The sequence below is a fragment of the Bombina bombina genome, chromosome 6 (assembly GCF_027579735.1).
Source record: "Bombina bombina isolate aBomBom1 chromosome 6, aBomBom1.pri, whole genome shotgun sequence".
NCBI lineage: Eukaryota > Metazoa > Chordata > Amphibia > Anura > Bombinatoridae > Bombina > Bombina bombina.
In genome coordinates this window covers 101,581,238-101,602,654 of record NC_069504.1, presented here as the reverse complement: position 1 = coordinate 101,602,654, position 21,417 = coordinate 101,581,238, and the positions used below count along the sequence as shown (strand labels likewise).

General features: G+C 42.6%; 1 protein-coding gene across 3 annotated transcripts in view; it reads left to right on the top strand.

The window, feature by feature from the left end:
* The window catches only part of PHTF2 (putative homeodomain transcription factor 2), a 522,887-nt gene that overhangs the window by 174,533 nt on the left and 326,937 nt on the right, over positions 1-21,417 (top strand). The window lies entirely within an intron of this gene.

Sequence of the window (21,417 nt, the reverse complement as noted above, 5' to 3'; positions counted from 1 at the left end):
TGCAATGTTTTAAAATGAGCATTATATATAATGCCAAGAAGTTTTATAGAATGCTTAAAATGATCAGGCAAAGTGTGAAATAAAAAATACTTTGACATATTGCCTGGACGGAATTTCATACATTGCCTGTACCACACACACACGTGTGTGTGTGTGTATGTATGTATGTATATGTGTTTCATGGTCTTGGCAATCTTCTTATAGCCTAGGCCATCTTTATGTAGAGTAACAATTCTTTTTTTTTAGATCCTCAGAGTTCTTTGCCATGAGGTGCCATGTTGAACTTTCAGTGACGAGTATGACAGATTATGAGAGCGATAACAAAAAAATTTAACACACCTGCTCCCCATTCACACCTGAGATCTTGTAACACTAATGAGTCACATGACACCGGGGAGGGAAAATGGCTAATTGAGCCCAATTTTGACATTTCCACTTAGGGGTGTACTCACTTTTGTTGCCAATGGTTTAGACATTAATGGCTGTGTGTTGAGTTATTTTGAGGGGACAGCAAATTTACACTGTTATCCAGGCTGTACACTCACTACTTTACATTGTAGCAAAGTGTCATTTCTTCAGTGTTGTCACATGAAAAGATATAATAAAATATTTACACAAATGTGAGGGGTATACTCGCTTTTGTGAGATACTGTGTGTGTGTGTGTATGTATATATATATATATCTGTGTGTGTATATCTATATGTGAGTATATATCACTGCTATATACTTATAAAGACTGAAAACGGCTGCACTTTCTATATGTTTTTTTTTGTTTGTTTGCTTTGTTTTTAAAGGCTGAGGATTTTATACACTTGTTTTGATTCCATATTTGTGGAGGTTTGTCCATGTCTACCAGTACATTAATTCATACTTCAATTGATTATGCACAAACATGCAATGCCCAGTATTTTAAATTTCAATTTTAGCATAAAACTTTGCATGAAAAGAGATTATCACATTTAATATCTTCTGTTTTTATATCCATGACCAAAATATTTCATATTTTTGTCCCCTTTTCCAATGACTTTAATTTAGAGCACCATCTATTTTTTTACAACAGATATTCATTGAATGTAAGTGCTATTGTTCCTAATTGTCAGGTTTTATAGTTACTGACCTTATTTCTGTAAGTGATAATGGCATTTTGCAAGCGTTTGTCTTCCATCAGCGAGTGAGGCTGCTCTTTAGAGTACAGTGGGCTATAACAACATGCTAGATAAACCGCTACATGAGAATACAGGGGCATGGTTTCCCGTTGGCATAGCAACTGATAGTGTCTTTGTCTCCCAGCCATTTCTCAGGAACTGGAGCTTGAAAGATAATAAGACATATTTTTTTTTCTCTCCTACCGATAGCGTTACCTCTCAGTTGGAGGCTATTACTTCTGTGGATATGACATTAAGGGAGGGCACCTGCAGCTTTGATTTTGCGACTTTCAGGAAGAATGTAACCTTTGCTAATGCAAAATAACTTTTCAGTCTATATGGTTATTGGGATGGTATCATGCTGCCTATTGTATGATTCTTTTGTCCATAGCTTTTGAATTAAATGCATTAAAACTTGGGGGTGGGGGGGGGGTGTTTAGCATCTTTCCAGGATTTGCTGTCAGCTGGAAACACTTGTGAGGGTCAAATTCAGTTTTATTTTATTTCTGGACATACTAAACGGCTGCTTTTGCGTTTGTAATTATTTTTTAATCTTCCTGAAATAGTCAGGCAAGTGTTGCGGTTAAATGGGATGAAAGTCAAATTAAACTTTACTTAATCAGATTGACAAATCAATTTCTCCAACATTGGTGTGTCCGGTCCACGGCGTCATCCTTACTTGTGGGAATATCTCTTCCCCAACAGGAAATGGCAAAGAGTCCCAGCAAAGCTGGCCATATAGTCCCTCCTAGGCTCCGCCCACCTCAGTCATTCTCTTTGCCGTTGCACAGGCAACATCTCCACAGAGATGGTTAAGAGTTTTTTGGTGTTTAAATGTAGTTTTTTATTCTTCTAGCAAGTGTTTGTTATTTTAAAATAGTGCTGGTATGTACTATTTACTCTGAAACAGAAAAGGATGAAGATTTCTGTTTGTGAGAGGAAGATGATTTTAGCAGACAGTAACTAAAATCGATTGCTGTTTCCACATAGGACTGTTGAGATGAAGTAACTTCAGTTGGGGGAAACAGTTAGCAGACTTTTCTGCTTAAGGTATGACTAGCCATATTTCTAACAAGACTGTGTAATGCTGGAAGGCAGTCATTTCCCCTCATGGGGACCAGTAAGCCATTTTCTTAGTCAAGCAAACAGAATAAAGGGCTTAATATGGGCTATAAAACTGGTAGACACTTTTATGGGCTAAATCGATTGCTTTATTTGGGCATTTTATACATGTTTATACTGATAATTCACATTTATAAACTTGGTTAACGTTTTTTAACGGCAGGCACTATGTTAGACACCTTTTCCAGTCAAGGAGGGCCTTCCCAGTTGTAGGCTGAGCCTCATTTTCGCGCCATTACTGCGCAGTTGTTTTTTGAGAGCAAGACATGCAGATGCATGTGTGAGGATTTGAAAGTAGCTGGAAAAGTTTCTAGAAGGCGTCACTTGGTATCGTATTCCCCTCTGGGCTTGGTTAGGTCACAGCAAAGGCTATAGCTGGGACTGTATAGGGGTTAAATTTGTAAACGGCTCCGGTTCCGTTATTTTAAGGGTTAAAGCTCTGAAAGTTGGTGTGGTGAATTTTTTGTAATTTTTGAACAATTCCTTCATACTTTTTCACATATTCAGTAATAAAGTGCTTTCTGTTTAAAATTTAAAGAGACAGTAACGGTTTTGTTTTAAAACGTTTTTTTGTGCTTTATTGACAAGTTTAAGCCTGTTTAACATGTCTGTGCCTTCGGATAAGCTATGTTCTATATGTATGAAAGCCAATGTGTCTCCCCATTTAAATTTGTGTGATAATTGTGCCATAGCGTCCAAACAAAGTAAGGACAGTACTGCCACAGATAATGAAATTGCCCAAGATGATTCCTCAGATGAGGGGAGTAAACATGATACTACATCATCTCCTACTGTGTCTACACCAGTTTTGCCCACGCAGGAGGCCCCTAGTACATCTAGCGCGCCAATGCTTATTACCATGCAAAAATTGACGGCTGTAATGGATAACTCCATAGCAAATATTTTATCCAAAATGCCTACATATCAGAGAAAGCGCGATTGCTCTGTTTTAAACACTGAAGAGCAGGAGGGCGCTGATGATAATTGTTCTGTCATACCCTCACACCAATCTGAAGTGGCCATGAGGGAGGTTTTGTCAGATGGGGAAATTTCAGATTCAGGAAAAATTTCTCAACAAGCTGAACCTGATGTTGTGACATTTAAATTTAAATTAGAACATCTCCGCGCACTGTTTAAGGAGGTGTTATCTACTCTGGATGATTGTGACAACTTGGTCATTCCAGAGAAATTATGCAAGATGGACAAGTTCCTAGAGGTTCCGGTGCACCCCGACGCTTTTCCTATACCCAAGCGGGTGGCGGACATAGTGAATAAGGAGTGGGAAAAGCCCGGCATACCTTTTTGTCCCCCCCCCCCTATATTTAAGAAATTATTTCCTATGGTCGACCCCAGAAAGGACTTATGGCAGACAGTCCCTAAGGTCGAGGGGGCAGTTTCTACTCTAAACAAGCGCACTACTATTCCTATCGAGGATAGTTGTGCTTTCAAAGATCCTATGGATAAAAAATTGTAGGGTTTGCTTAAAAAGATTTTTGTACAGCAAGTTTACCTTCTACAACCCATTTCGTGCATTGTTCCTGTCACTACAGCAGCGTGGTTCTGGTTTGAGGAACTAGAAAAGTCGCTCAGTAGAGAGACTCCATATGAGGAGGTTATGGACAGAGTTCACGCACTTAAGTTGGCTAACTCTTTTATTTTAGATGCCGCTTTGCAATTAGCTAGATTAGCGGCGAAAAATTCAGGGTTTGCAATCGTGGCGCGCAGAGTGCTTTGGCTAAAGTCTTGGTCAGCGGATGTGTCATCCAAGACAAAATTGCTTAACATTCCTTTCAAAGGTAAAACTCTATTTGGACCAGAATTGAAAGAGATTATCTCAGACATCACTGGGGGAAAGGGCCATGCCCTTCCACAAGATAGGCCTTTCAAGGCCAAGAATAAGTCTAATTTTCGTTCCTTTCGCAATTTCAGGAACGGACCGGCCTCTAATTCTGCATCCTCTAAGCAAGAGGGTAATGCCTCACAACCCAAACCAGCCTGGAAACCGATGCAAGGCTGGAACAAGGGTAAGCAGGCCAAGAAGCCTGCAGCTGCTAACAAAACAGCATGAAGGAGTAGCCCCCGATCCGGGACCGGATCTAGTAGGGGGCAGACTCTCTCTCTTTGCTCAGGCTTGGGCAAGAGATGTTCAGGATCCCTGGGCACTAGAAATGGTTTCTCAGGGTTATCTTCTGGAATTCAGGGAACTACCCCCAAGGGGAAGATTCCACATGTCTCACTTATCCTTAAACCAAATAAAGAGACAGGCGTTCTTACATTGTGTAGAAGACCTGTTAAAGATGGGAGTGATACACCCAGTTCCTATAAAGGAACAAGGAATGGGATTTTATTCAAATCTGTTCGTAGTTCCCAAAAAAGAGGGAACTTTCAGACCAATTTTGGATTTGAAGATCCTAAACAAATTTCTCAGGGTACCATCGTTCAAGATGGAAACCATTCGAACGATTCTACCCACTATCCAGGAAGGTCAATTTATGACTACCGTGGATCTAAAGGATGCGTACCTACATATTCCTATCCACAAAGAACATCATCAGTTCCTAAGGTTCGCCTTTCTGGACAAACATTACCAGTTTGTGGCCCTCCCATTCGGGTTAGCCACTGCTACAAGGATTTTCACAAAGGTACTAGGGTCCCTTCTAGCGGTTCTAAGACCGAGGGGCATTGCAGTAGTACCTTACTTGGACGACATTCTAATACAAGCGTCGTCCCTGTCAGAAGCAAAGGCTCATACAGACATCGCTCTGGCCTTTCTCAGATCACACGGATGGAAGGTGAACATAGAAAAAAGTTCTCTGTCTCCGTCAACAAGAGTTCCCTTCTTGGGAACAATAATAGATTCCTTAGAAATGAGGATTTTTCTGACAGAGGTCAGAAAGTCAAAACTTCTAAGCACTTAAGCACCTGTCAAGTTCTTCATTCTGTTCCACGTCCTTCCATAGCGCAGTGCACTGAAGTAGTAGGGTTGATGGTTGCAGCAATGGACATAGTTCCTTTTGCACAAATTCATCTAAGACCATTACAACTGTGCATGCTCAAACAGTGGAATGGGGACTATACAGACTTGTCTCCAATGATTCAAGTAGATCAGAAGACCAGAGATTCACTCCGTTGGTGGCTGACCCTGGACCATCTATCCCAGGGAATGAGCTTCCGCAGACCAGAGTGGGTCATTGTCACGACCGACGCCAGTCTAGTGGGCTGGGGCGCGGTCTGGGAATCCCTGAAAGCTCAGGGACTATGGTCTCGGGAAGAGTCTCTTCTCCCGATAAACATTCTGGGACTAAGAGCGATCTTCAATGCTCTCAGGGCTTGGCCTCAGCTAGCAAAGACCAGATTCATAAGATTCCAATCAGACAACATGACGACCGTTGCGTATATCAATCATCAGGGGGGAACAAGGAGTTCCCTGGCAATGAAAGAAGTGACCAAAATAATTCAATGGGCGGAGGATCACTCCTGCCACCTATCTGCGATCCACATCCCAGGTGTGGAAAACTGGGAAGCGGATTATCTGAGTCGTCAGACATTCCATCCGGGGGAGTGGGAACTCCACCCGGAGATCTTTGCCCAACTAACTCAATTATGGGGCATTCCAGACATGTATCTGATGGCGTCTCGTCAGAACTTCAAGGTTCCTTGCTACGGGTCCAGATCCAGGGATCCCAAGGCGACTCTAGTAGATGCACTAGTAGCACCTTGGACCTTCAACCTAGCTTATGTATTTCCACCGTTTCCTCTCATTCCCAGGCTGGTAGCCAGGATCAAACAGGAGAGGGCCTCGGTGATCTTGATAGCTCCTGCGTGGCCACGCAGGACTTGGTATGCAGACCTGGTGAATATGTCATCGGTTCCACCATGGAAGCTACCTTTGAGACAGGACCTTCTTGTTCAGGGTCCATTCGAACATCCAAATCTGGTCTCCCTCCAGCTGACGGCTTGGAGATTGAACGCTTGATTCTATCAAAGCGTGGGTTTTCAGATTCGGTGATAGATACTCTGGTTCAGGCCAGAAAACCGGTAACTAAAAAGATTTACCATAAAATATGGAAAAGATATATCTGTTGGTGTGAATCCAAAGGATTCCCATGGAATAAGATAAAAGATTCTCTCCTTTCTACAAGAAGGTTTGGAGAAAGGATTATCTGCAAGTTCTCTAAAGGGACAGATCTCTGCTTTATCTGTCTTACTACACAAAAGACTGGCAGCTGTGCCAGATGTTCAAGCATTTGTTCAGGCTCTGGTTAGGATCAAGCCTGTTTACAGACCTTTGACTCCTCCCTGGAGTCTAAATCTAGTTCTTTCAGTTCTTCAAGGGGTTCCGTTTGAACCTTTACATTCCATAGATATTAAATTATTATCTTGGAAAGTTTTGTTTTTGGTTGCTATTTCTTCTGCTAGAAGAGTTTCAGAGTTATCTGCTCTGCAGTGTTCTCCGCCCTATCTGGTGTTCCATGCAGATAAGGTGGTTTTGCGTACTAAGCCTGGTTTTCTTCCAAAGGTTGTTTCTAACAAGAATATTAACCAGGAGATAGTTGTACCTTCTTTATGTCCGAATCCAGTTTCAAAGAAGGAACGTTTGTTACACAATTTGGACGTAGTCCGTGCTCTAAAATTCTATTTAGAGGCTACAAAAGATTTCAGACAAACATCTTCTTTGTTTGTTGTCTATTCTGGTAAAAGGAGAGGTCAAAAAGCGACTTCTACCTCTTTCCTTTTGGCTTAAAAGCATCATCCGATTGGCTTATGAGACTGCCGGACGGCAGCCTCCTGAAAGAATCACAGCTCACTCCACTAGGGCTGTGGCTTCCACATGGGCCTTCAAGAACGAGGCTTCTGTTGACCAGATATGTAAGGCAGCGACTTGGTCTTCACTGCACACTTTTGCCAAATTTTACAAATTTGATACTTTTGCTTCTTCGGAGGCTATTTTTGGGAGAAAGGTTTTGCAAGCCGTGGTGCCTTCCGTTTAGGTAACCTGATTTGCTCCCTCCCTTCATCCGTGTCCTAAAGCTTTGGTATTGGTTCCCACAAGTAAGGATGACGCCGTGGACCGGACACACCAATGTTGGAGAAAACAGAATTTATGCTTACCTGATAAATTACTTTCTCCAACGGTGTGTCCGGTCCACGGCCCGCCCTGGTTTTTTTAATCAGGTCTGATGAATTATTTTCTCTAACTACAGTCACCACGGTACCATATGGTTTCTCCTATATTTTACCTCCAGTCCGTCGGTCGAATGACTGGGGTGGGCGGAGCCTAGGAGGGACTATATGGCCAGCTTTGCTGGGACTCTTTGCCATTTCCTGTTGGGGAGGAGATATTCCCACAAGTAAGGATGACGCCGTGGACCGGACACACCGTTGGAGAAAGTAATTTATCAGGTAAGCATAAATTCTGTTTTTAAAAGACGTTTCGGCTTGCTTCTATTATCAAATTGACTTTCTTCTCTTGCTATCTTTTGTTGGTGAATGGTGGCTATGCACATATACCTCTTGTCACTTGACTTAACTCCATGTCAGTAGTGCATTGCTGCTGTAGAGCGGACATAGTTATATACAAGTAATAATGCTATATTAAAGTACTTTTATTCATAGTACTTATTTCTCTTGTTAGGTGTATCCAGTCCACGGATCATCCATTACTTGTGGGATATTTTCCTTCCCAACAGGAAGTTGCAAGAGGATCACCCACAGCAGAGCTGCTATATAGCTCCTCCCCTAACTGACATATCCAGTCATTCTCTTGCAACTCTCGACAAGCATGGAAGTAGTAAGAGAGAAGTGGTGAAACGTAGTTGTTTTTTTTCTTTAATCAAAAGTTTGTTATTTTTAAATGGTACCGGAGTTGTACTATTTTTGTCCCAGGCAGAAAAAAAAAGAAGAATCTGCCTGTGATTTCTATGATCTTAGCAGGTTGTAACTAAGATCCATTGCTGTTCTCACACATAACTGAAGAGAGAGGTAACTTCAGCTGGGGATTGGCGTGCAGGTTATCCTGCTATGAGGTATGTGCAGTTAAAAAAAAAAGCCTGAATACAGTGATTTAATAGCGACTGGTATCATGCTTACTGTCAGAGGTAATACTCTTATACATTTTCAATTCCTGTTATATAAAACGTTTGCTGGAAGTGTTTAAACGTTTTTATATATCTTCTGGTGATAAAACTTTATTGGGGCCTAGTTTTTTCCACATGGCTGGCTTAAATTTGCATAGAAACAGTTTTCTTAGGCTTTCCACTGTTTAGACATGAGTGGGAGGGGCCTAATTTAGCGCTTAATTGCGCAGTAACTTTTACAAACTGAGACATCCAGCTTTCCTCAAGGAGTCACCTGAATGCTCTAGGTAGGACATCTCTAAAGGCTCTTAGGCTTTCCAAAGTCGTTTGTTTGGGAAGGTAGGGCCACAGCAGAGCTGTGGCAGTTTGTTGTGACTGTTGAAAAACGTCTATCGTTTTTTTGATCCGTTTTTTGAATTAAGGGGTTAATCATCCATTTGCAAGTGGGTGGAATGCTCTGTTAGCTTATTATACACACTGTAAAAATTTCGTTTGATTTACTGCTTTTTTTCACTGTTTTTCAAATTCTGACCTTTTTTATTTTTCTTAAAAGCACAGTACCGTTTTTATTTTTTGCTTGTTAACTTGCTTTAAAGTGTTTTCCAAGCTTGCTGGTCTCATTGCTAGTCTGTTTAAACATGTCTGACATAGAGGAAACTCCTTGTTCATTATGTTTAGAAGCCATGGTGGAACCCCCTCTTAGAATGTGTACCAAATGTACTGATTTTACTTTAAGTAATAAAGACCATATTCTGTCTTTAAAAAATGTATCACCAGAGGAATCTGACGAGTGGGAAGTTATGCCGACTAACTCGCCCCACGTGTCAGACCCTTTGACTCCCGCTCAAGGGACTCACGCTCAAATGGCGCCAAGTACATCTAGGGCGCCCATAGCGTTTACTTTACAAGACATGGCGGCGGTCATGGATAATACATTGTCAGCGGTATTATCCAGACTGCCTGGGTTACGAGGAAAGCGAGACAGCTCTGGAGTTAGAAGAAATACAGAGCATACTGACGCTTTAAGAGCTATGTCTGATACTCCCTCACAATATGCAGAAGCTGAGGAAGGAGAGCGTCTTTCTGTGGGTGATGTTTCTGACTCAGGGAAGAGGATTCAACCTGATTCTGATATGTCAACATTTAAATTTAACCTTGAACACCTCCGCGTTTTGCTCAGGGAGGTTTTAGCTGCTCTGAATGACTGTGATACAATTGCAGTGCCAGAGAAATTGTGTAGATTGGATAAATACTATGCAGTGCCGGTGTACACTGATGTTTTTCCAATACCTAAAAGGTTTACAGACATTATTACTAAGGAATGGGATAGACCAGGTGTGCAGTTCTCTCTCCCTCCTATTTTTAGAAAAATGTTTCCAATAGATGCCACCACACGGGACTTATGGCAGACAGTCTCTAAGGGGGAGGGAGCAGTTTCTACCCTAGCTAAGCGTACTACTATCCCTGTCGAGGACAGTTGTGCTTTCTCAGATCCATTGGATAAAAAGTTAGAGGGTTACCTTAAGAAAATGTTTATTCTACAGCCCCTTGCATGCATTGCCCCAGTCACTGCTGCTGCGGCTTTCTGGTTTGAGTCTCTGGAAGAGGCTTTACAGGTAGAGACCCCATTGGATGACATACGTGACAAGCTTAGAGCACTTAAGCTAGCTAATTCTTTTGTTTCTGATGCCATTGTTCATTTGACTAAACTAACGGCTAAGAATTCTGGTTTTGCTATTCAGGCGCGCAGGGTGCTATGGCTTAAATCATGGTCAGCTGACATTACTTCAAAGTCTAAGCTGCTTAACATTCCCTTCAAGGGGCAAACCCTATTCGGGCCTGGTTTGAAGGAGATCATTTCTGATATCACTGGAGGGAAAGGTCATGCCCTTCCTCAGGATAGGTCCAAACCAAGGGCCAAACAGACTAATTTTCGTGCCTTTCGAAACTTTAAGGCGAGTGCGGCATTAACGTCCTCTAATGCAAAACAAGAGGGAACTTTTGCCCAGTCCAAGTCGGTCTGGAGACCTAACCAGACCTGGAACAAAGGTAAGCAGGCCAAAAAGCCTGCTGCTGCCTCTAAGACAGCATGAAGGATCAGCCCCCTATCCGGTAACGGATCTAGTAGGGGGCAGACTTTCGCTCTTTGCCCAGGCTTGGGCAAGAGATGTCCAGGATCCTTGGGCGTTGGAAATTGTATCCCAGGGATATCTTCTGGACTTCAGAGCTTCTCCTCCAAAAGGGAGATTTCACCTTTCACAATTATCTGCAAACCAGATAAAGAGAGAGGCATTCTTACACTGTGTTCAAGAACTCCTAGTTATGGGAGTGATCCATCCTGTTCCAAAGGAGGAACAGGGACAGGGATTTTACTCAAATCTGTTTGTGGTTTCCAAAAAAGAGGGAACCTTCAGACCAATTTTAGATCTCAAGATCCTAAACAAATTCCTCAGTCCCATCATTCAAGATGGAGACTATTCGTACCATCCTACTTATGATCCAGGAGGGTCAATACATGACTACTGTGGATTTAAAGGATGCTTATCTTCACATTCTGATACACAAAGATCATTATCGGTTTCTCAGGTTTGCCTTCCTAGACAGGCATTACCAGTTTGTAGCAATTCCCTTTGGGTTAGCTACAGCCCAAAGAATCTTTACGAAGGTTCTGGGGTCACTTCTGGCGGTCCTAAGACCGCGGGGCATAGCATTGGCCCCTTATTTAGACGACATCCTGATACAGGCGTTAAATTTCCAAACTACCAAGTCTCATACGGATATAGTTCTGGCATTTCTGAGGTCGCATGGGTGGAAGGTGAACGAAGAAAAGAGTTCTCTATCCCCTCTCACAAGAGTCTCCTTTCTGGGAACTCTAATAGATTCTGTAGAAATGAGGATTTACCTGACAGGGAGTCCAGGTTATCAAAACTTCTAAATTCCTGCCGTGTTCTTTATTCCACTTCTCGCCCTTCGGTGGCTCAGTGTATGGAAGTAATCGGCTTAATGGTAGCGGCAATGGACATAGTGCCGTTTACACGTCTACATCTCAGACCGCTGCAACTCTGCATGCTCAGTCAGTGGAATGGGGATTACAGACTATCTCGGGTCCATCTGTCCAAAGGTATGACCTTTCGCAGGCCAGATTGGACAATTGTAACGACAGATGCCAGCCTTCTAGGCTGGGGGGCAGTCTGGAACTCCCTGAAGGCTCATGGATCGTGGACTCAGGAGGAGACACTCCTTCCAATAAACATTCTGGAACTAAGAGCGATATTCAATGCTCTTCAGGCTTGGCCTCAGCTTGCGACAATGAGGTTCATCAGATTTCAGTCGGACAACATCAAGACTGTGGCTTACATCAACCATCAAGGGGGAACAAGGAGTTCCCTAGCAATGTTAGAAGTCTCAAAGATAATTCGTTGGGCAGAGATTCACTCTTGCCACCATATCCCAGGTGTAGAGAACTGGGAGGCGGATTTTCTAAGTCGTCAGACTTTTCATCCGGAGGAGTGGGAACTCCATCCGGAGGTGTTTGCATAATTGATTCATCGTTGGGGCAAACCAGAACTGGATCTCATGGCGTCTCGCCAGAACGCCAAACTTCCTTGTTACGGATCCAGGTCCATGGATCCCAAGGTGACGCTGATAGCTGCTCTAGCAGCACCTTGGTCTTTCAACCTAGCTTATGTGTTTCCACCGTTTCCTCTGCTCCCTCGTCTGATTGCCAAAATCAAGCAGGAGAGAGCATCAGTGATCTTGATAGCGCCTGCGTGGCCACGCAGGACTTGGTATGCAGATCTGGTGGACATGTCATCCTTTCCACCATGGACTCTGCCGCTGAGACAGGACCTTCTACTTCAGGGTCCTTTCAACCATTCAAATCTAATTTCTCTGAGACTGACTGCCTGGAGATTGAACGCTTGATTTTATCAAAACGTGGCTTCTCCGAGTCAGTCATTGATAACTTAATTCAGGCACGAAAGCCTGTCACCAGGAAAATCATAAGATATGGTGTAGATATCTTTATTGGTGTGAATCCAAGGGTTTCTCATGGAGTAAAGTCAGAATTCCCAGGATATTATCTTTTCTCCAAGAAGGATTCGAAAAAGGATTGTCAGCTAGTTCCTTAAAGGGACAGATTTCTGCTCTGTCTATTCTTTTGCACAAGCGTCTGGCGGATGTTCCAGACGTCCAGGCATTTTGTCAGGCTTTAGTCAGAATCAAGCCTGTGTTTAAACCTGTTGCTCTGCCATGGAGTTTAAATTTGGTTCTTAAAGTTCTTCAAGGGGTTCCGTTTGAACCTCTTCATTCCATAGATATCAAACTTTTATCTTGGAAAGTTCTATTTTTGGTAGCTATTTCCTCGGCTCATAGAATTTCCGAGTTATATGCCTTACAATGTGATTCCCCTTATCTGATCTTCCATGCAGATAAGGTAGTTTTTCGTACCAAACCTGGGTTTTTACCTAAGATGGTATCTAATAAGAATATCAATCAGGAGATTGTTGTTCTGTCATTGTGTCCTAATCCTTCTTCAAAGAAGGAACGTCTATTACACTATCTTGACGTGGTTCATGCTTTAAAGTATTATTTACAAGCTACTAACGATTTTCGTCAAACATCTACTTTGTTCGTTGTCTACTCTGGACAGAGGAAAGGCCAAAAGGCTTTGGCAATTTCTCTTTCGCTTTGGCTAAGAAGTATAATACGCTTAGCTTATGAGACTGCTGGCCAGCAGCCTCCAGAAAGGATTACAGCTCATTCTACTAGAGCTGTGGCTTCCACATGGGCCTTTAAAAATTAGGCTTCTGTTGAACAGATTTGCAAGGCGGCGACTTGATCTTCGCATCATACTTTTTCAAAATTCTAGAAATTTGATACTTTTGCTTCTTCGGAGGCTATTTTTGGGAGAGAGGTTTTACAGGCAGTGGTACCTTCCGTTTAAGTACCTGCCTTGTCCCTCCCTCCATCTGTGTACTTTAGCTTTGGTATTGGTATCCCACAAGTAATGGATGATCCGTGGACTGGATACACCTTACAAGAGAAAACATAATTTATGCTTACCTGATAAATTTATTTCTCTTGTGGTGTATGCAGTCCACGGCCCGCCCTGTCATTTTAAGGCAGGAATTTTTTAACTGTAAACTACAGTCACCACTGCACCCTATGGTTTCTCCTTTCTCTTGCTTGTCTTCGGTCAAATGACTGGATATGGCAGTTAGGGGAGGAGCTATATAGCAGCTCTGCTGTGGGTGATCCTCTTGCAACTTCCTGTTGGGAAGGAGAATATCCCACAAGTAATGGATGTTCCGTGGACTGGATACACCACAAGAGAAATAAATTTATCAGGTAAGCATAAATTATGTTTTCTTTCATATGGTGGTGAGAGTCCACAAGCCATTACTCCTGGGATTCAAATCTTGACAAAGATTCCCAAAGCATTAATAGGATTTAAAGTGATGGTAAACCTTACATGTTTTAAAATCAGGTCCAGAATCTAAGCAATATTTTACATTTTTTAATTGATCACTTCTAATGAAGATGCAATGTAACTTACATTTTTAATCTATCTGTGCCATTCTAATACCTGGCCACCCACTTCAAAACTCATTTTTCTTTGATAAAGGTGGTCTATTACTTCTGTCAATGATCCTACCTGCCACTAGAAGGAGGCAACGATTCCCAAACCCCAGGAGCTCTATATAACCCCTCACACCTCTACGGTAGTTAGTCTTATCTTTGCACTCTGTGGGGAAATTATACTCCACTTAGGCAGTATTTGTCAAGGGGGAAGATTAAGGAGTTTATGGTGTGCCTTATTTTTTTCTTTCCCATGAGAATTTAAGTCATTATCCTCCCAAGGATGTTTGCCGCCTCCTTTTGGGCCTACAGTTTCTCTGAAAGGGCAGCAGGGAGTTTGGGCTCCTTGGGAGACAAGGTTGCCTATAAACATTTTAGAACTTTGTGCAATTTTTAGAGCTCTTCAAGCATGTCCCTTACTGAAGGGAGAATCTTTTCTCTGGTTTCAGTCAGATAATGTCACAGCAGTGGCTTGCTCAGATGTCCAGTTGCCCTCCCTGGCCTCTTCCTTTAAGGCCATAAATGATTTGCCTGGGTCCATTTTTCCATCAGGATCTGAAATCTCTTAACTTGATGGCATGGAGATTAAAGGTTAGTTCTTAGGCATAGGGGTTTCTCAGATTCTATGATTAAGACTAGAGCTGCAACAACTAATCGGCATAATCAATAATATCTTATCTTATATTTCTCCTGTTAAGTGTAGTCAGTCCACGGGTCATCATTACTTATGGGATATTAACTCCTCCCCAACAGGAAGTGCAAGAGGATCACCCAAGCAGAGCTGCCATATAGCTCCTCCTTTCTACGTCACACCCAGTCATTCTCTTGCACCCAACTAATAGATAGGATGTGTGAGAGGACTGTGGTGATTATATTTAGTTTTTATATCTTCAATCAAAAGTTTGTTATTTTAAACAGCACCGGAGTGTGTTGTTTCTTCTCAGGTAGAATTTGAAGAAGAATCTACCTGAGTTTTTTTGTATGATCTTAGCGGACGTAACTAAGATTCATTTTGCTGTTCTCGGCCATTCTGAGGAGTGAGGTAAACTTCAGATCAGGGGACAGCGGGCAGGTTCACCTGCAAAGAGGTATGTTGCAGTATATTATTTTCTGAGGAATGGAATTGACTGAGAAAATACTGCCAATACCGATATAATGTAAGTTCAGCCTTAAATGCAGTAGTAGCAACTGGTATCAGGCTGTTATGTATATATGTTTACACTTCAGTATTCTGGGGAATGGCACTTCACTGGGACAATACTGTATGCATATAACTTTTAGCCTAACTTGCAGTGGGAACGACTAGCAGCAGGCTTTTTAATGACATTTCATATTATTAGATTTTAAACGTTTGCTGGCATGTTAAATCGTTTAATTATCTGAGGTACTTGGTGAAAAATTGTTTTGGGCACTATTTTCCACATGGCTGTCGTTTATTTTAAATTTAAAACAGTTTCACTGAACTTCCCTCACTGTTGTGTGTGAGGGGGAGGGGCCTATTTTGGCGCTTTTGCTACGCATTAGAAATTCAGTCACAAGTCTGTTTCTCTCCCTGCATGATCCGGAACGTCTCTACAGAGCTCAGGGGTCTTCAAAACTTATTTTGAGGGAGGTAATCACTCACAGCAGACCTGTGAGATAGTGCTTTGACTGTGATAAAAAACGTTTATATTTTAAATTTTATACATTTTTTTCTGTTATTAAGGGTTAGTCATCCATTGCTAATGGGTGCAATCCTTTGCTAAATTTATGCTTTTACCGGGAAAAATTTGGTTTTTATAACTACTCCGGTTCATTGTTATTCAACTGTCATAGTTTTTTCTGTGCTTCTTAAAGGCACAGTACGTTTTACATATTACTTGTAAATTTAGTTGAAAGGTATTTCCAAGCTTGCTAGTCTAATTGCTAGTTTGTTAAACATGTCTGACTCAGAGGAATATCTCTGTGCTATATGTGCAAAAGCCAAGGTGGAGCCCAATAGAAATTTATGTACTAATTGCATTGATGCTACTTTAAATAAAAGTCAATCTGTACATGTTGAACATCATTCACCAGACAACAAGGGGGAAGTTATGCCGACTAACTTGCCTCACGTGTCAGTGCCTGCATCTCCCGCTCGGGAGGTGCGTGATATTGTAACGCCAAGTACATCAGGGCGGCCATTACAAATCACCCTACAGGACATGGCTAATGTTATGACTGAAGTTTTGTCTAAATTGCCAGAACTTAGAGGTAAGCGAGATCACTCTGGGGTGAGAACAGAGTGCGCTGATAATACTAGGGCCATGTCAGATACTGCGTCACAATTTGCAGAACATGAGGACGGAGAGCTTCATTCTGCAGGTGACGGATCTGATCCAAATAGACTGGATTCAGACATTTCAAATTTTAAGTTTAAACTAGAAAACCTCCGTGTACTGCTAGGGGAGGTATTAGCGGCTCTGAATGATTGTAACACCGTTGCAATCCCAGAGAAATTATGTAGGCTGGATAGATACTATGCGGTACCGGCGTGTACTGACGTCTTTCCTATACCTAAGAGGCTTACAGAGATTGTTACCAAGGAGTGGGATAGGCCCGGTGTACCCTTTTCCCCCCCTCCTGTATTTAGAAAAATGTTTCCAATAGACGCCACCACACGGGACTTATGGCAGACGGTCCCTAAGGTGGAGGGAGCGGTTTCTACTCTGGCTAAGCGTACCACTATCCCGGTGGAGGATAGCTGTGCTTTTTCAGATCCAATGGATAAAAAGTTAGAGGGTTACCTTAAGAAAATGTTTGTTCAACAAGGTTTTATATTGCAACCCCTTGCATGTATTGCGCCTGTCACGGCTGCGGCCGCATTTTGGTTCGAGTCTCTGGAAGAGACTCTTGACTCAGCGCCAATAGATGAGATTTCAAACAAGCTTAAAACCCTTAAGCTAGCTAATTCATTTATTTCGGATGCCGTAGTACATTTAACTAAACTTACGGCTAAGAATTCCGGATTCGCCATTCAGGCACGCAGAGCACTGTGGCTAAAATCCTGGTCAGCTGATGTTACTTCTAAATCTAAATTACTTAACATACCTTTCAAGGGGCAGACCTTATTCGGGCCCGGTTTGAAAGAAATTATTGCTGATATTACAGGAGGTAAAGGCCATGCCCTGCCTCAAGACAGAGCCAAACCTAGGGCTAGACAGTCTAATTTTCGTGCCTTTCGTAACTTCAAGGCAGGAGCAGCATCAACTTCCTCTGCTCCAAAGCAGGAAGGAGCTGTTGCTCGCTACAGACAAGGCTGGAAACCTAACCAGACCTGGAACAAGGGCAAGCAGGCCAGAAAACCTGCTGCTGCCCCTAAGACAGCATGAATTGAGGGCCCCCGATCCGGGAACGGATCTAGTGGGGGGCAGACTTTCTCTCTTTGCCCAGGCTTGGGCAAGAGATGTCCAGGATCCCTGGGCGTTAGAGATCATATCTCAGGGATATCTTCTGGACTTCAAAACCTCTCCCCCAAAAGGGAGATTTCATCTTTCAAGGTTGTCAGCAAACCAGATAAAGAAAGAGGCGTTTCTACGCTGTGTACAAGATCTTTTACTAATGGGAGTGATCCATCCGGTTCCGCGGTCAGAACACGGACAAGGGTTTTACTCAAATCTGTTTGTGGTTCCCAAGAAAGAAGGAACCTTCAGACCAATCTTGGATTTAAAGATCCTAAACAAATTCCTAAGAGTTCCATCGTTCAAAATGGAAACTATTCGGACAATCTTACCCATGATTCAAAAGGGTCAGTACATGACCACAGTGGATTTAAAGGATGCCTACCTTCACATACCGATTCACAAAGATCATTACCGGTATTTAAGGTTTGCCTTCCTAGACAGGCATTACCAGTTTGTAGCTCTTCCATTCGGGTTGGCTACGGCTCCAAGAATCTTCACAAAGGTTCTGGGCTCTCTTCTGGCGGTACTAAGACCGCAAGGAATTTCGGTGGCTCCGTACCTAGACGACATTCTGATACAAGCGTCAAGCTTTCAAACTGCCAAGTCTCATACAGAGTTAGTACTGGCATTTCTAAGGTCGCATGGGTGGAAGGTGAACGAAGAGAAGAGTTCTCTCTTACCACTCACAAGAGTTTCCTTCTTGGGGACTCTTATAGATTCTGTAGAAATGAAGATTTACCTGACAGAAGACAGGTTATCAAAGCTTCAAAATGTTTGCCGTGTCCTTCATTCCATTCAACACCCGTCAGTGGCTCAATGCATGGAGGTAATCGGCTTAATGGTAGCGGCAATGGACATAGTACCCTTTGCACGCCTGCATCTCAGACCGCTGCAATTGTGCATGCTAAGTCAGTGGAATGGGGATTACTCAGATTTGTCCCCTACTCTGAATCTGGATCAAGAGACCAGAAATTCTCTTCTATGGTGGCTTTCTCGGCCACATCTGTCCAGGGGGATGCCCTTCAGCAGGCCAGACTGGACGATTGTAACAACAGACGCCAGCCTACTAGGTTGGGGCGCTGTCTGGAATTCCCTGAATGCTCAGGGATCATGGACTCAGGAGGAGAGTCTCCTTCCAATAAACATTCTGGAATTGAGAGCAGTTCTCAATGCCCTTCTGGCTTGGCCTCAGTTAACAACTCGGAGGTTCATCAGGTTTCAGTCGGACAACATCACGACTGTAGCTTACATCAACCATCAAGGAGGGACAAGAAGCTCCCTAGCGATGATGGAAGTATCAAAGATAATTCGCTGGGCAGAGTCTCACTCTTGCCACCTGTCAGCGATCCACATTCCGGGAGTGGAGAACTGGGAGGCGGATTTCCTAAGTCGTCAGACTTTTCATCCGGGGGAGTGGGAACTTCATCCGGAGGTCTTTGCCCAAATACTTCGACGTTGGGGCAAACCAGATATAGATCTCATGGCGTCTCGCCAGAACGCCAAGCTTCCTTGTTACGGGTCCAGGGACCCGGGAGCGGTCCTGGTAGATGCTTTGACAGCACCTTGGACCTTCGGGATGGCTTATGTGTTTCCACCCTTCCCGATGCTTCCTCGATTGATTGCCAGGATCAAACAGGAGAGAGCATCGGTGATTCTAATAGCGCCTGCATGGCCACGCAGGACCTGGTATGCAGATCTAGTGGACATGTCATCCTGTCCACCTTGGTCTCTGCCTCTGAGACAGGACCTTCTGATTCAGGGTCCTTTCAAACATCAAAATCTAATTTCTCTGAAGCTGACTGCTTGGAAATTGAACGCTTGATTTTATCAAAGCGTGGATTTTCGGAGTCAGTAATTGATACCTTAATACAGGCTAGGAAACCTGTTACCAGAAAGATTTACCATAAAATATGGCGTAAATACTTACATTGGTGCGAATCCAAGAGTTTCTCATGGAGTAAGGTTAGGATTCCTAGGATATTGTCTTTTCTACAAGAAGGTTTAGAAAAGGGTTTATCTGCTAGTTCCTTAAAGGGACAGATCTCAGCTCTGTCCATTCTTTTACACAAACGTCTGTCAGAAGTTCCAGACGTTCAGGCTTTTTGTCAGGCTTTGGCCAGGATTAAGCCTGTGTTTAAAACTGTTGCTCCACCATGGAGCTTAAATTTAGTTCTTAACGTTTTACAGGGTGTTCCGTTTGAACCCCTTCATTCCATTGATATCAAATTGTTATCTTGGAAAGTTCTGTTTTTAATGGCTATTTCCTCGGCTCGAAGAGTCTCTGAGTTATCGGCCTTACATTGTGATTCTCCTTATCTGATTTTTCATTCAGACAAAGTAGTTCTGCGTACTAAACCTGGGTTCTTACCTAAGGTAGTCACTAATAGGAATATCAATCAAGAGATTGTTGTTCCATCATTGTGTCCTAACCCTTCTTCAAAGAAGGAACGACTTCTACACAATCTGGATGTAGTCCGTGCCCTGAAATTTTATTTACAGGCAACTAAAGATTTTCGCCAAACTTCTTCCCTGTTTGTCGTTTATTCTGGACAGAGGAGAGGTCAAAAAGCTTCTGCTACCTCTCTCTCTTTCTGGCTTCGTAGCATAATACGTTTAGCCTATGAGACTGCTGGACAGCAGCCTCCTGAAAGAATTACAGCTCATTCTACTAGAGCTGTGGCTTCCACTTGGGCCTTTAAGAATGAGGCCTCTGTTGAACAGATTTGCAAGGCTGCAACTTGGTCTTCTCTTCATACTTTTTCCAAATTTTACAAATTTGACACTTTTGCTTCTTCGGAGGCTGTTTTTGGGAGAAAGGTTCTTCAGGCAGTGGTTCCTTCCGTATAAAGATCCTGCCTGTCCCTCCCGTCATCCGTGTACTTTAGCTTTGGTATTGGTATCCCATAAGTAATGATGACCCGTGGACTGACTACACTTAACAGGAGAAAACATAATTTATGCTTACCTGATAAATTCCTTTCTCCTGTAGTGTAGTCAGTCCACGGCCCGCCCTGTTTTTTATGGCAGGTCTAAATTTTAAATTATACTCCAGTCACCACTGCACCCTATAGTTTCTCCTTTCTCGTTTTTTTTCTCGGTCGAATGACTGGGTGTGACGTAGAGGGGAGGAGCTATATGGCAGCTCTGCTTGGGTGATCCTCTTGCACTTCCTGTTGGGGAGGAGTTAATATCCCATAAGTAATGATGACCCGTGGACTGACTACACTACAGGAGAAAGGAATTTATCAGGTAAGCATAAATTATGTTATTATAGAGGTAGGGGGGAGGGGTTATATAGAGCTCTTGGTGTTTGTCAATATTTACCTTGTCATAGTGACAAGGAAGGCATTTACCAGGAGTAATGGATTGTGGACTTACCACCATGAAATAAATTAATTTACCAGGTAAGCATAAATTATGTTCTCCAATCAGCCCTCTAGCTACAAAAAAAGTGCTGTACTGCTAATTTTACATACTAAATAAATGTACACAGGTTCTAGCGGGGGGGGAAATTGAATAAGTATTTCCTTCTTAAAGGGACTCTAAACCCATTTTTTTTTTTCTTTAATGATTCAGATAGAACATGCAATTTTAAGCAACTTTCTAATTTACTCCTATTATAAATTTTTCTTTGTTCTTTTGCTATCTTTATTTAAAAAGCAGGGATGTAAAACTTAAGAGCCGGCCCATTTTTGGTTGAGAACCTGGGTTATGCTTGCTTATTGGTTTGCTAACTGTATCCACCAAAACCAAGTGCTATCCATGCTGCAGAGCCTAAAATGGGCTGGCTCCTAAGCTTTAAATTCCTACATTTTAAAAATAAAGATAGCAAAAGAATGAATAAAAATTGATCGTAGGAGTAAATTAGAAAGTTGCTTAAAATTGCCTGCTCTATCTGAACCATTAAAGAAAAAAATTGGGTTTAGTATCCCTTTTAATATGAGGAAAGTCCACGGCATTATTCCTTACTGTTGGGAAATACTTAACCTGGGAACAGGGTCACAGTGGGGCTCATTTTATCTGTATGGAATCAAGGGTTAATATCTCCTGAGGGAGATTATTGAACAGTG